The sequence below is a fragment of the Anomaloglossus baeobatrachus genome, chromosome 3 (genome assembly GCF_048569485.1).
Source record: "Anomaloglossus baeobatrachus isolate aAnoBae1 chromosome 3, aAnoBae1.hap1, whole genome shotgun sequence".
Lineage (NCBI taxonomy): Eukaryota > Metazoa > Chordata > Amphibia > Anura > Aromobatidae > Anomaloglossus > Anomaloglossus baeobatrachus.
Genome location: NC_134355.1, coordinates 567,077,462 through 567,092,899, shown reverse-complemented (window position 1 = coordinate 567,092,899; position 15,438 = coordinate 567,077,462).

The following is a 15,438-nucleotide window of genomic DNA, read 5'->3' as shown; positions in this document are numbered from 1 at the left end:
AGTCTCTGCCTCTGCCTCCCTCCAGCCTCCCCCCAGTCTCTGCCTCCCTCCAGCCTCCCCCCAGTCTCTGCCTCTGCCTCACTCCAGCCGCCCCCCAGTCTCTGCCTCTGCCTCCCTCCAGCCTCCCCACAGTCTCAGCCTCTGCCTCCCTCCAGCCTCCCCCCAGTCTCAGCCTCTGCCTCCCTCCAGCCTCCCCCCAGTCTCAGCCTCTGCCTCCCTCCAGCCTCCCCACAGTCTCAGCCTCTGCCTCCCTCCAGTCTCAGCCTCTGCCTCCCTCCAGCCTCCCCCCAGTCTCAGCCTCTGCCTCTCTCCAGTCTCAGCCTCTGCCTCCCTCCAGCCTCCCCCCAGTCTCAGCCTCTGCCTCCCTCCAGTCTCAGCCTCTGCCTCCCTCCAGCCTCCCCCCAGTCTCAGCCTCTGCCTCCCTCCAGCCTCCCCCCAGTCTCAGCCTCTACCTCCCTCCAGCCTCCCCCCAGTCTCAGCCTCTGCCTCTCTCCAGTCTCAGCCTCTGCCTCCCTCCAGCCTCCCTCCAGTCTCAGCCTCTGCCTCCCTCCAGTCTCAGCCTCTGCCTCCCTCCAGCCTCCGCCGAGTCTCAGCCTCTGCCTCACTCCAGCCTCCCCCCAGTCTCAGCCTCTGCCTCCCTCCAGCCTCCCTCCAGTCTCAGCCTCTGCCTCCCTCCAGCCTCTCCCCAGTCTCAGCCTCTGCCTCCCTCCAGCCTCCCCCAGTCTCAGCCTCTGCCTCCCTCCAGTATCAGCCTTTGCGCCGCCTCCTCCCCGCATGCGCAGATCTCCGGTCTGCATTAGAGACACTCCCACGCTCCTTATGAATCCACTTATCTGCTCCAGTGCCCGCCGCTATCTTCCTGGCTCACGTGAGTATCCTCTTCTGACACCAGCTTCCATCACGGCGTCATCCGCGGCGTCCTGCTGTGAGCTCTGCATGTGACGTCCACACAGCAGTGGACGCAGCACAGAGGAAGGAGCTGATTGATGCGCGCCTGTGACCCCGGAAGTGCAGGCGCCGGCAGTTCCGGGGTCAATCAGCTCCCTGTGCTCGGCAGCCACAAAAAAAAAAAATGTAAAAAAAAAAAAAAAAAAAAAAAATTTTTTTTTTTTTTTTTTTGCTGCCAGAAGGTGCCGCCCCTCACAATCTGCCGCCCTAGGCACCGGACCACGGGTGCCTAATGGTAAATACGGCCCTGCACGTGGACACAATGAAAGTCTATGGGTATGTGCACACACGTTAGTAAACACGTATGCATCTACCTATAGTCTGTGTCCCTTTGGTGTTTTTATATCTAGTGATGTCGGCCATTCTTTCTATTTCTATTTCTGTGTATGTCGGTCAATCTCCCTGAGTCCGTCGGTCGGTCTCTCTGTCTCTCTGTCGGTCTCTGTGTCTGTCTGTCCCTCTCTCACAGTCTGTCGGTCAGTTTCCCCCCCTCTCTCATACTTACCGTTCCCCGATCGCCGGCGCGGATCCAGTGTTGACAGCGGGTAACCTCAGTGACAGCTCAGCTGATCGCGCGGCACTCTTCATTTGCTGCGTGGAGCTGACAGGAGCGGCGGTGTGTGCTGCAGCTCCTGTCACCTCCATGCAGCAGAGCTGGCTACGACGCTGGACCATCCTGGATTCCGCCGGACATGGAGGGCTTTTTCGGGCTGATTAAATTGTTGAACCAGGGTATATGTTTGTGTTTTTTATTTCTAATAAAGGATTTTTTTCGTGTGTGTGTGTTTATTTACTGTAATTTACAGATTAATCATGAAAGGAATCTCGGGGAGACGCCTGACATGATTAATATAGGATTTAGTGGCAGCTATGGGCTGCCATTAACTCCTTATTACCCCGATTTGCCAAAGCACCAGGGCAAATCGGGAAGAGCCGGGTACAGTCCCAGAACTGTCGCATCTAATGTATGCGGCAATTCTGGGCAGCTGCTGACTGATATTGTTAGGGTGGGGGGCTCCCCATAACGTGGAGCTCCCCATCCTGAGAATACCAGCCTTCAGCCGTATGGCTTTATCTGGCTGGTATTGAAATTGGGGGGGACCGCACGCCGTTTTTTTTTAATTATTTATTTATTTATTTTACTGCACAGTATACACACGCCCACCGGCTGCTGTGATTGGGTGCAGTGAGACAGCTGTCACTCAGCGTGGGGGCGTGTCTCACTGCAACCAATCATAGGCGCCGGTGGGCGGGGAAAGCAGGGAATACGAGATTGTTTAATGAGCGGCCGGCTTTTTCAAAATAGTAAAAGCCGCCGCAGCAGTGTGAATGCCGTGCAGCGCCGCGCCGGGGATCGGGGATCGGTGAGTATGAGAGAGGGGGGGAAACTTCAGTCACTCGGGGGATTAGCGGTCACCGGTGAATCCTTCACAGGTGACCGCTAATCAGTACTCGACACAGACAGAGCTGCGGTATGAGGATGAAGTCGGGTGAAGTTCACCCGAGTTCATTCTCATCGCGCAACTCTGTCGGCTGTCAGCCGACATTTATAAACGACATTGTGCATTACACACACGGACATTCCACGTACACATACACGTTAATTCCACACGCACACACAGACGTTCTACACACAAACACGGCTAGCATACGCAATTCACACAGATGCCACACGGACCATAAAAACGGACACAAAATTGGGATACGGACCCGAAAAACGGCCCGTAACACACGTGCGTGTTTTTCACGTAAGTGTGAAGGGGGCCTAAAATAGTATTTTCTGGTTGGCTGTGCTATACAATGTGACGTGGAAAGCGAGACATCATGTCAGTATTCTATGGCTGATGCAATCTCTCCAATGTGTCGGAGGGCATTTTGTTTGTGGGGGGGGAGGTGATTTGTGCTAATTGAATAACCAATTGTTTAAATTCAACAGGATCTGCGAATTTCATAAAATTCAATTTGTTTTACTCATCTCTATTATCAGCTATCATTAGAATAGGGGTCGGATTAATCTTCCTTTTTTAAGTATATTTTGTGACTTTCACTCACTTAATTTTTCTTTGTGACTACTTTTTTCAATAATTTGTAAAGAGGGCAAACAGAGCTGTTGTGTAAGGCTGCCCCCGGAGGCAACTTTTACCATTAATTCTGAGTACGTAACATAATTGCAAAGTGTATCAAGAACATTACTGTATATCATTTACTTTCTCAGTCAGTAATGACAACACAGCATCCTCCTGTCACAGCACATTAATGGAGAGAAATCATTTGTCTGGCATTGGGTTCTGAGTAGAGTTGAGCGCGGTTCGTGGTTCGTGGTTCTCCAGTTCGCGGCTCGAGTGATTTTGGGGCATGTTCTAGATCGAACTAGAACTCGAGCTTTTTGCAAAAGCTCGGTAGTTCTAGAAACGTTCGAGAACGGTTCTAGCAGCCAAAAAACAGCTAAATCATAGCTTGGTTTCTGCTGTAATAGTGTAAGTCACTCTGTGAATCAAACTATTATCACATTTCAGTGTATAGTGTGCGTGAACAGCGCCTTCAGATCACTGCTGTTTCTATAATGGCGATCGCCATTTTTTTTTTTTTTTTTTCTTGTCTTCCTTCCCTAAGCGCGCGCGTCTTGTGGGGCGGGCCAGCATGTCAGCCAATCCCAGACACACACACAGCTAAGTGGACTTTGAGCCAGAGAAGCAACGGCATGTGTGATAGGATCTGCATGTCACATGTCCCTGCATTATAAAACCGGACATTTTCTTCACGGACGCCATTATCTGCCTTCTGCGTCTTTGGTGTCAGACATCACTGTCGCAGCTCCGTCTTCCTGAGTCCTATAGCCGATACAGCTGTATGCGCTGCATACACAGCGTTAGACAGCTTAGGGAGAGCACTTTATAGCAGTCCTTTTAAGGGCTCCAACCGGCAGGGTCAGAGAGCCATAGGTGACAGGTCCTGCAAACAGCAACAGCGTCTGTGTAGCCCAGGTCAGGGATTTCCTACCTGCATTTCACCATTAGGAGGGAATAGAAAGGCAGGCTTCCATTCCTCTACCCAGAGCACCACAATCCTGCCACTGTACCCTCTTGTCCTCTGCACACTCCAACTGATAACTAAGCCATTATACTAGCAAACACTCAGTGTACCTAGTGGCATCCTATACGTGGCTATTGGACTTTGCTATAGTCCCACTAGTGCAAAGACATTTGCAGAGCGCGTCTGCCTGCATTGCACACTACAACTCATTCTAACCAAGCCATTATACTAGCAAACACTCAGTGTACCTAGTGGCATCCTATACGTGGCTATTGGACTTTGCTATAGTCCCACTAGTGCAAAGACATTTGCAGAGTGCGTCTGCCTGCGTTGCACACTACAACTCATTCTAACCAAGCCATTATACTAGCAAACACTCAGTGTACCTAGTGGCATCCTATACGTGGCTATTGGACTTTGCTATAGTCCCACTAGTGCAAAGACATTTGCAGAGCGCGTCTGCCTGCGTTGCACACTACAACTCATTCTAACCAAGCCATTATACTAGCAAACACTCAGTGTACCTAGTGGCATCCTATACGTGGCTATTGGACTTTGCTATAGTCCCACTAGTGCAAAGACATTTGCAGAGCGCGTCTGCCTGCGTTGCACACTACAACTCATTCTAACCAAGCCATTATACTAGCAAACACTCAGTGTACCTAGTGGCATCCTATACGTGGCTATTGGACTTTGCTATAGTCCCACTAGTGCAAAGACATTTGCAGAGCGCGTCTGCCTGCGTTGCACACTACAACTCATTCTAACCAAGCCATTATACTAGCAAACACTCAGTGTACCTAGTGGCATCCTATACGTGGCTATTGGACTTTGCTATAGTCCCACTAGTGCAAAGACATTTGCAGAGCGCGTCTGCCTGCGTTGCACACTACAACTCATTCTAACCAAGCCATTATACTAGCAAACACTAAGTGTACCTAGTGGCATCCTATACGTGGCTATTGGACTTTGCTATAGTCCCACTAGTGCAAAGACATTTGCAGAGCGCGTCTGCCTGCGTTGCACACTACAACTCATTCTAACCAAGCCATTATACTAGCAAACACTCAGTGTACCTAGTGGCATCCTATACGTGGCTATTGGACTTTGCTATAGTCCCACTAGTGCAAAGACATTTGCAGAGCGCGTCTGCCTGCATTGCACACTACAACTCATTCTAACCAAGCCATTATACTAGCAAACACTCAGTGTACCTAGTGGCATCCTATACGTGGCTATTGGACTTTGCTATAGTCCCACTAGTGCAAAGACATTTGCAGAGCGCGTCTGCCTGCGTTGCACACTACAACTCATTCTAACCAAGCCATTATACTAGCAAACACTCAGTGTACCTAGTGGCATCCTATACGTGGCTATTGGACTTTGCTATAGTCCCACTAGTGCAAAGACATTTGCAGAGCGCGTCTGCCTGCGTTGCACACTACAACTCATTCTAACCAAGCCATTATACTAGCAAACACTCAGTGTACCTAGTGGCATCCTATACGTGGCTATTGGACTTTGCTATAGTCCCACTAGTGCAAAGACATTTGCAGAGCGCGTCTGCCTGCGTTGCACACTACAACTCATTCTAACCAAGCCATTATACTAGCAAACACTCAGTGTACCTAGTGGCATCCTATACGTGGCTATTGGACTTTGCTATAGTCCCACTAGTGCAAAGACATTTGCAGAGCGCGTCTGCCTGCGTTGCACACTACAACTCATTCTAACCAAGCCATTATACTAGCAAACACTCAGTGTACCTAGTGGCATCCTATACGTGGCTATTGGACTTTGCTATAGTCCCACTAGTGCAAAGACATTTGCAGAGCGCGTCTGCCTGCGTTGCACACTACAACTCATTCTAACCAAGCCATTATACTAGCAAACACTCAGTGTACCTAGTGGCATCCTATACGTGGCTATTGGACTTTGCTATAGTCCCACTAGTGCAAAGACATTTGCAGAGCGCGTCTGCCTGCGTTGCACACTACAACTCATTCTAACCAAGCCATTATACTAGCAAACACTCAGTGTACCTAGTGGCATCCTATACGTGGCTATTGGACTTTGCTATAGTCCCACTAGTGCAAAGACATTTGCAGAGCGCGTCTGCCTGCATTGCACACTACAACTCATTCTAACCAAGCCATTATACTAGCAAACACTCAGTGTACCTAGTGGCATCCTATACGTGGCTATTGGACTTTGCTATAGTCCCACTAGTGCAAAGACATTTGCAGAGCGCGTCTGCCTGCGTTGCACACTACAACTCATTCTAACCAAGCCATTATACTAGCAAACACTCAGTGTACCTAGTGGCATCCTATACGTGGCTATTGGACTTTGCTATAGTCCCACTAGTGCAAAGACATTTGCAGAGCGCGTCTGCCTGCGTTGCACACTACAACTCATTCTAACCAAGCCATTATACTAGCAAACACTCAGTGTACCTAGTGGCATCCTATACGTGGCTATTGGACTTTGCTATAGTCCCACTAGTGCAAAGACATTTGCAGAGCGCGTCTGCCTGCGTTGCACACTACAACTCATTCTAACCAAGCCATTATACTAGCAAACACTCAGTGTACCTAGTGGCATCCTATACGTGGCTATTGGACTTTGCTATAGTCCCACTAGTGCAAAGACATTTGCAGCACGTCTGCCTGCGTTGCACACTCCAACTAATTATAACTAAGTTGCATTGTCAGGGATATTTATTCTTTATTATTCTGCTGTTAATAAAGCTAGACCACCACTGCAATCTTCACCACCTCTCAATTTTTACTACCACATTTTCAGTCCACAATCTTGTCGCAATCAACATGAGTGGCAAAATGACAGATGCTGGTGGAAAGGGGAAGAGGCGTGGTGGAAAAGGCAAAAAAGGTTTTGTCCGTGGGGAAGGTGGCAAAGCTCCATTATCATCTGCTGAAGATAGACCATCTACCAGCAAAAGTAAGATGTCTACTACTTACCGTGGACAATCCGATGTGCTCCCTTTTTTACGGACACGAACAACAGGAAGAAAGGTAGATGATGGGCAAAAAAGGAAAATGCTTGAATGGATCTCAAGTGGTCCAACAAGTGCCCTCTCAGCCACTTCAAGTACCGCATCCAAAAAACACCAGTCCTCTGAGTTGTCATCCCAATCACACTTGATTTCTCCCAGCTCTGAAGTCTCCATCAGCCCTGCACAGTATGGTGGAACTGAGATGGCTGAGTCTGCAGAGCTGTTCAGTCACACTATAGCCTGGGAATCAGAGGTCTGCTCCCAAGCTACAGTGAGTACAGAACAGGAAATGGTCTGCAGTGATGCCCAGAACCTTTGTGACTCAGATTCAGGCCGTGAGGACCAAGTTTCTGAGCATAATGTTGACCCTTTGTCACAAACTGTAACACCTGTGGTTATAGACAATGAGGAACATACTGATGAAGATGAGACGCAGATACCCGATTGGGATGACAACTTAAATATTCCGTCAGGGCAAGAAGAGGCTCGGTCTGAGGGGGAGGGGAGTGCAAACACAACAATTGATGATGACGTTCTAGATCCCACCTACTGTCAACCCCCAGTCAGGCACTCGAGGAGGTCAACAGAGGCGGTGGAGGAGGATGCAACCGACGACGAAGTTACCTTGCGCCTTCCTGGACAGAGTCGGAGCACTGGTAGCACGTCTACAACTGCATCCTCAGCCACCACTCTGCCTATGAGCATTATTCGGGGTGGATCAACAGGTCGCATGGCCTCTAAGCCTTGCCTAGCCTGGTCCTTTTTTCACATCGAAAAAGATCGCCCAACTCATGTGATATGTAACATTTGTCATGATTCTCTTAGTAGAGGTCAAAAGCTCAGCAGTTTGACAACTTCTTCCATGAATCGTCACATGAATAAATATCATAAGTCCCGGTGGGAAGCTCACCGTGCTGCAATGCGGCCTAGCGGAGCGAACCATCCACCGCCCGCCCCTTCCACTGCATCCGCGCGCTCTTCATCTTCTAGGACTGTGGGGACAGCTGCCACACCTGTTTTTCCACGCAAAACTTCCACCACTGTAACCGCAACAGGCAGTTTGCTTGTAAGGTCGTCAGTTGGTTTGGAAGGGGAAACAAGTGAGTGTGTACAGCTCTCTCAGACATCGATAGCACCAACGTTGGATGAAGGCAACATCATGTCTCCGCCTGCACTTTCCTCACAAACCTGCATTTTTCCAGGGACACCCTACTCAACACCGTCTACACACAGCAGCCAGATCTCTGTCCCTCAGATGTGGTCAAATAAAAGGCCACTTCCTCCGACCCATGACAAAGCTAAGAGGTTGACTCTATCCCTCTGTAAGCTGTTGGCTACCGAAATGCTGCCTTTCCGCCTAGTGGACACACAGGATTTTAGAGACCTTATGTCTGTCGCTGTGCCCCAGTACCAGATGCCTAGTCGCCACTACTTCTCTAAGAAAGGTGTGCCCGCGCTACACCAGCATGTCGCACACAACATCACCGCTTCCTTGAGAAACTCTGTGTGTGAACGGGTGCATTTCACCACCGATACTTGGACCAGTAAGCATGGACAGGGACGTTACATGTCGCTGACTGGGCACTGGGTAACTATGGTGATAGATGGTGAAGGGTCTGCTGCACAAGTCTTGCCGTCCCCACGACTTGTGTGTCAATCCTCTGTCTGTCCAAGTTCCGCCACTGCTTCTGCATCCTCCACCTCATCTGGGTCCTCCACCTCCGCCCCAAGCCTGCCTGGTCAGGCCACCAGCGTTCTCACTGCGCAGAAGGAATCACGCACCCCTCATTACTATGCTGGCAGCAGAGCGCAACGGCATCAGGCGGTCTTTAGCTTGACATGTCTTGGTAATAAGAGTCACACAGCTGAGGAGTTGTGGTCAGCTTTGCGGTCCGAGTTTAATAAATGGTTGTCTCCACTCAAACTGCAGCCTGGTAAGGCCGTGTGCGACAATGCTGCAAACCTGGGTGCGGCACTTCGCCTGGGCAAGGTGACACACGTACCTTGTATGGCTCACGTGTTGAACCTTGTCGTGCAGCAATTTTTAACACACTATCCCGGCCTAGATGGCCTTCTGAACAGGGCACGAAAACTGTCAGCTCACTTCCGCCGTTCAAGCGCCGCAGCAGAGCGACTTGCATCGCTCCAGAAGTCTTTCGGCCTGCCGGTTCATCGCCTGAAATGCGATGTGGCGACACGCTGGAATTCAACTCTCCACATGTTACAGCGACTGTGGCAGCACCGCAGAGCCCTGGTGCAATACGTCATGACGTATAGCCTGGGCCAACGAGATGCAGAGGTGGGGCAGATCACCCTGATGGAGTGGTCTCAGATCAAGGACCTATGCACCCTTCTGCACAGTTTCGACATGGCGACGAATATGTTTAGCGCTGACAATGCCATTATCAGCATGACGATTCCAGTCATTTACATGCTGGAGCACACGCTAAACACTATTCGGAGTCAGGGGGTGGGACAACATGAAGGGGAGGAACTACAGGAGGATTCATATGCGCAAGGGACAACAACATCACCAAGGTCCAGACGTTCATCATCACCAACGCAGCAGGCATGGGACCATGGGGGACAGGGATCGACAAGGGCGCATAGTAGCAGGCGAAATGTTGAGCAAGGTGCAGGAGAACATGAAGAAATGGAGGACGAACTGTCCATGGACATGGAAGACTCAGCGGATGAGGGAGACCTTGGTCAAATTTCAGTTGAAAGAGGTTGGGGTCAGATGTCAGAGGAAGAAAGAACGGGTAGCACCTCTATGCCACAAACACAGCATGGACTTGGTCCGCATGGCTGCGCAAGACACATGAGTGCCTTTTTGTTGCACTACCTCCAACATGACAGTCGTATTGTCAAAATTAGAAGTGATGATGACTACTGGATTGCCACACTATTAGATCCCCGGTACAAGTCCAAATTTTGTGACATAATTCCAGCCATAGAAAGGGACGCACGTATGCAGGAGTATCAGCAGAAGCTGTTACTAGATCTTAGCTCGGCTTTTCCACCAAACAACCGTGCAGGTGCAGGGAGTGAATCTCCCAGTTGTAACTTGACAAACATGGGACGGTCTCGTCATCTTCAACAGTCTACCCGTACCAGTAGGACCTTTTCTGGTGCCGGTAACAGCAATTTTATGGAATCTTTTCATAATTTTTTTAGACCCTCTTTTGCAAGGCCACCAGAGACAACAAGTCTGACACATAGTCAACGGCTGGAGAGGATGATACAGGAGTATCTCCAAATGAACATCGATGCCATGACTGTGCAACTGGAGCCTTGCTCCTTTTGGGCTTCAAACCTACAAAAATGGCCAGAGCTCGCAACTTACGCCTTGGAGATTTTGTCGTGTCCAGCTGCCAGCGTTGTCTCTGAACGTGTATTCAGTGCTGCTGGGTGTGTGCTGACAGATAAGCGCACGCGTCTGTCCAGTGACAATGTGGACAGACTGACGTTCATCAAAATGAACAAGTCATGGATCCAGAAGGAATTTACTACCCCTGTGTCATCCTGGGGAGAGTAAATGCTTGTGGATTTGGAATGTGCTTGATGCAAATCAAAACATCCTGTTTGCAACTAGGGCCCAAGTGCTGCCACTGATGGGGTGGGTGTCTGTGTGGCCCAATTTTTGGAAAAAAGGGAGACTCCGCTTGGAGTAACCCTTGCTTGCTGTGTTTTTAAAAGAAGCCAAGATGAACAGAGCTGGGATCAGGAAAGACTTTGCTACCTACCCCGGTGTCATCCTGGGGACGGCTAAGAATAGCGTATTTTTGAATGTGCTTGATGCAAATCAAAACATCCTGTTTGCAACTAGGGCCCAAGTGCTGCCACTGATGGGGTGGGTGTCTGTGTGGCCCAATTTTTGGAAAAAAGGGAGACTCCGCTTGGAGTAACCCTTGCTTACATTGTTTTTAAAAGAAGCCAAGATGAACAAGTCATGGGTCAGCAAAGACTTTGCTACCTACCCCGGTGTCATCCTGTGGACGGCTAAGAATAGCGTATTTTTGAATGTGCTTGATGCAAATCAAAACATCCTGTTTGCAACTAGGGCCCAAGTGCTGCCACTGATGGGGTGGGTGTCTGTGTGGCCCAATTTTTGGAAAAAAGGGAGACTCCGCTTGGAGTAACCCTTGCTTACATTGTTTTTAAAAGAAGCCAAGATGAACAAGTCATGGGTCAGCAAAGACTTTGCTACCTACCCCGGTGTCATCCTGGGGACGGCTAAGAATAGCGTATTTTTGAATGTGCTTGATGCAAATCAAAACATCCTGTTTGCAACTAGGGCCCAAGTGCTGCCACTGATGGGGTGGGTGTCTGTGTGGCCCAATTTTTGGAAAAAAGGGAGACTCCGCTTGGAGTAACCCTTGCTTGCTGTGTTTTTAAAAGAAGCCAAGATGAACAGAGCTGGGATCAGGAAAGACTTTGCTACCTACCCCGGTGTCATCCTGTGGACGGCTAAGAATAGCGTATTTTTGAATGTGCTTGATGCAAATCAAAACATCCTGTTTGCAACTAGGGCCCAAGTGCTGCCACTGATGGGGTGGGTGTCTGTGTGGCCCAATTTTTGGAAAAAAGGGAGACTACGCTTGGAGTAACCCTTGCTTACATTGTTTTTAAAAGAAGCCAAGATGAACAAGTCATGGGTCAGCAAAGACTTTGCTACCTACCCCGGTGTCATCCTGGGGACGGCTAAGAATAGCGTATTTTTGAATGTGCTTGATGCAAATCAAAACATCCTGTTTGCAACTAGGGCCCAAGTGCTGCCACTGATGGGGTGGGTGTCTGTGTGGCCCAATTTTTGGAAAAAAGGGAGACTCCGCTTGGAGTAACCCTTGCTTGCTGTGTTTTTAAAAGAAGCCAAGATGAACAGAGCTGGGATCAGGAAAGACTTTGCTACCTACCCCGGTGTCATCCTGTGGACGGCTAAGAATAGCGTATTTTTGAATGTGCTTGATGCAAATCAAAACATCCTGTTTGCAACTAGGGCCCAAGTGCTGCCACTGATGGGGTGGGTGTCTGTGTGGCCCAATTTTTGGAAAAAAGGGAGACTCCGCTTGGAGTAACCCTTGCTTACATTGTTTTTAAAAGAAGCCAAGATGAACAAGTCATGGGTCAGCAAAGACTTTGCTACCTACCCCGGTGTCATCCTGGGGACGGCTAAGAATAGCGTATTTTTGAATGTGCTTGATGCAAATCAAAACATCCTGTTTGCAACTAGGGCCCAAGTGCTGCCACTGATGGGGTGGGTGTCTGTGTGGCCCAATTTTTGGAAAAAAGGGAGACTCCGCTTGGAGTAACCCTTGCTTACATTGTTTTTAAAAGAAGCCAAGATGAACAAGTCATGGGTCAGCAAAGACTTTGCTACCTACCCCGGTGTCATCCTGGGGACGGCTAAGAATAGCGTATTTTTGAATGTGCTTGATGCAAATCAAAACATCCTGTTTGCAACTAGGGCCCAAGTGCTGCCACTGATGGGGTGGGTGTCTGTGTGGCCCAATTTTTGGAAAAAAGGGAGACTCCGCTTGGAGTAACCCTTGCTTGCTGTGTTTTTAAAAGAAGCCAAGATGAACAGAGCTGGGATCAGGAAAGACTTTGCTACCTACCCCGGTGTCATCCTGTGGACGGCTAAGAATAGCGTATTTTTGAATGTGCTTGATGCAAATCAAAACATCCTGTTTGCAACTAGGGCCCAAGTGCTGCCACTGATGGGGTGGGTGTCTGTGTGGCCCAATTTTTGGAAAAAAGGGAGACTCCGCTTGGAGTAACCCTTGCTTGCTGTGTTTTTAAAAGAAGCCAAGATGAACAGAGCTGGGATCAGGAAAGACTTTGCTACCTACCCCGGTGTCATCCTGGGGACGGCTAAGAATAGCGTATTTTTGAATGTGCTTGATGCAAATCAAAACATCCTGTTTGCAACTAGGGCCCAAGTGCTGCCACTGATGGGGTGGGTGTCTGTGTGGCCCAATTTTTGGAAAAAAGGGAGACTCCGCTTGGAGTAACCCTTGCTTGCTGTGTTTTTAAAAGAAGCCAAGATGAACAGAGCTGGGATCAGGAAAGACTTTGCTACCTACCCCGGTGTCATCCTGTGGACGGCTAAGAATAGCGTATTTTTGAATGTGCTTGATGCAAATCAAAACATCCTGTTTGCAACTAGGGCCCAAGTGCTGCCACTGATGGGGTGGGTGTCTGTGTGGCCCAATTTTTGGAAAAAAGGGAGACTCCGCTTGGAGTAACCCTTGCTTGCTGTGTTTTTAAAAGAAGCCAAGATGAACAGAGCTGGGATCAGGAAAGACTTTGCTACCTACCCCGGTGTCATCCTGTGGACGGCTAAGAATAGCGTATTTTTGAATGTGCTTGATGCAAATCAAAACATCCTGTTTGCAACTAGGGCCCAAGTGCTGCCACTGATGGGGTGGGTGTCTGTGTGGCCCAATTTTTGGAAAAAAGGGAGACTCCGCTTGGAGTAACCCTTGCTTACATTGTTTTTAAAAGAAGCCAAGATGAACAAGTCATGGGTCAGCAAAGACTTTGCTACCTACCCCGGTGTCATCCTGGGGACGGCTAAGAATAGCGTATTTTTGAATGTGCTTGATGCAAATCAAAACATCCTGTTTGCAACTAGGGCCCAAGTGCTGCCACTGATGGGGTGGGTGTCTGTGTGGCCCAATTTTTGGAAAAAAGGGAGACTCCGCTTGGAGTAACCCTTGCTTACATTGTTTTTAAAAGAAGCCAAGATGAACAAGTCATGGGTCAGCAAAGACTTTGCTACCTACCCCGGTGTCATCCTGGGGACGGCTAAGAATAGCGTATTTTTGAATGTGCTTGATGCAAATCAAAACATCCTGTTTGCAACTAGGGCCCAAGTGCTGCCACTGATGGGGTGGGTGTCTGTGTGGCCCAATTTTTGGAAAAAAGGGAGACTCCGCTTGGAGTAACCCTTGCTTACATTGTTTTTAAAAGAAGCCAAGATGAACAAGTCATGGGTCAGCAAAGACTTTGCTACCTACCCCGGTGTCATCCTGGGGACGGCTAAGAATAGCGTATTTTTGAATGTGCTTGATGCAAATCAAAACATCCTGTTTGCAACTAGGGCCCAAGTGCTGCCACTGATGGGGTGGGTGTCTGTGTGGCCCAATTTTTGGAAAAAAGGGAGACTCCGCTTGGAGTAACCCTTGCTTGCTGTGTTTTTAAAAGAAGCCAAGATGAACAGAGCTGGGATCAGGAAAGACTTTGCTACCTACCCCGGTGTCATCCTGGGGACGGTTAAGAATAGCGTATTTTTGAATGTGCTTGATGCAAATCTAGCTGTGAAGTGTACAACTGGGGCCCAAGTGCTGCCACTGAAGGGGTGGGTGTGTGTGGGGCCCAATTTTTGGAAAAAAGGGAGACTCCGCTTGGAGTAACCCTTGCTTGCTGTGTTTTTAAAAGAAGCCAAGATGAACAGAGCTGGGATCAGGAAAGACTTTGCTACCTACCCCGGTGTCATCCTGGGGACGGATAAGAATGGCGTATTTTTGAATGTGCTTGATGCAAATCTAGCTGTGAAGTGTACAACTGGGGCACAACTGCTGCCACTGAAGGGGTGGGTGTGTGGGGCCCAATTTTTGGAAAAAAGGGAGACTCCGCTTGGAGTCACCTTGCGGTGTTTTACATGACTTTAGAAGGGCGTGCCATGCCTATATCTGTGTGTCCTCCTCTTTTTCCTTGTCCAGCTGTTTTGTTTTCGCATGAGTACATGTCCTTGTCACTTTCCCATGTGTTTGTGTTGTGTTGTGAGTTGTTTGTCACCTTTTGGACACCTTTGAGGGTGTTTTCTAGGTGTTTTACTGTGTTTGTGATTGCCTGCCATTGTTTCCTATGGGCTCGAGTTCGGTTCGTCGAACGTTCGACGAGCCGAACTCGAGCCAGACCCCCCGTTCGGCGAACCGCCTCGAGCCGAACCGGGACCGGTTCGCTCATCTCTAGTTCTGAGCGAGATGAAAGGTCTGCTGGGCAGGCAACCATAAACATGTCTCTTTCCCTTTCCAGCCTACAATCTCATTACTAAATGGCACTTTGATTCCCAGGACGCTGCACAAGCAGACAGGGAAGAACACACAAATCTATGCTCCGAAGACACTGTCCCCAAATTGACAAACTGTCCTCCTCATTGAGATGTTATAAACAAAGGGAGAAAATCGACACAATACAATATAGAGGAAATTACATACACAAATAAACACACAAATATAACAGAATGTCATATGCCTGACATATTGGGGTCCCTGAGCTAATAGTTACAATTCCGAGTCAATTACTGTTACCTATTCCTTTCAATAAATCATTAGGTGAACTTTCAGTCTAAGCCTGGTGCACACTGAAGAAGATAACATTTTAAATTAATATGCAGCCACGTAAAAAAAGAACGAAAGTAAACATCCCCCTTC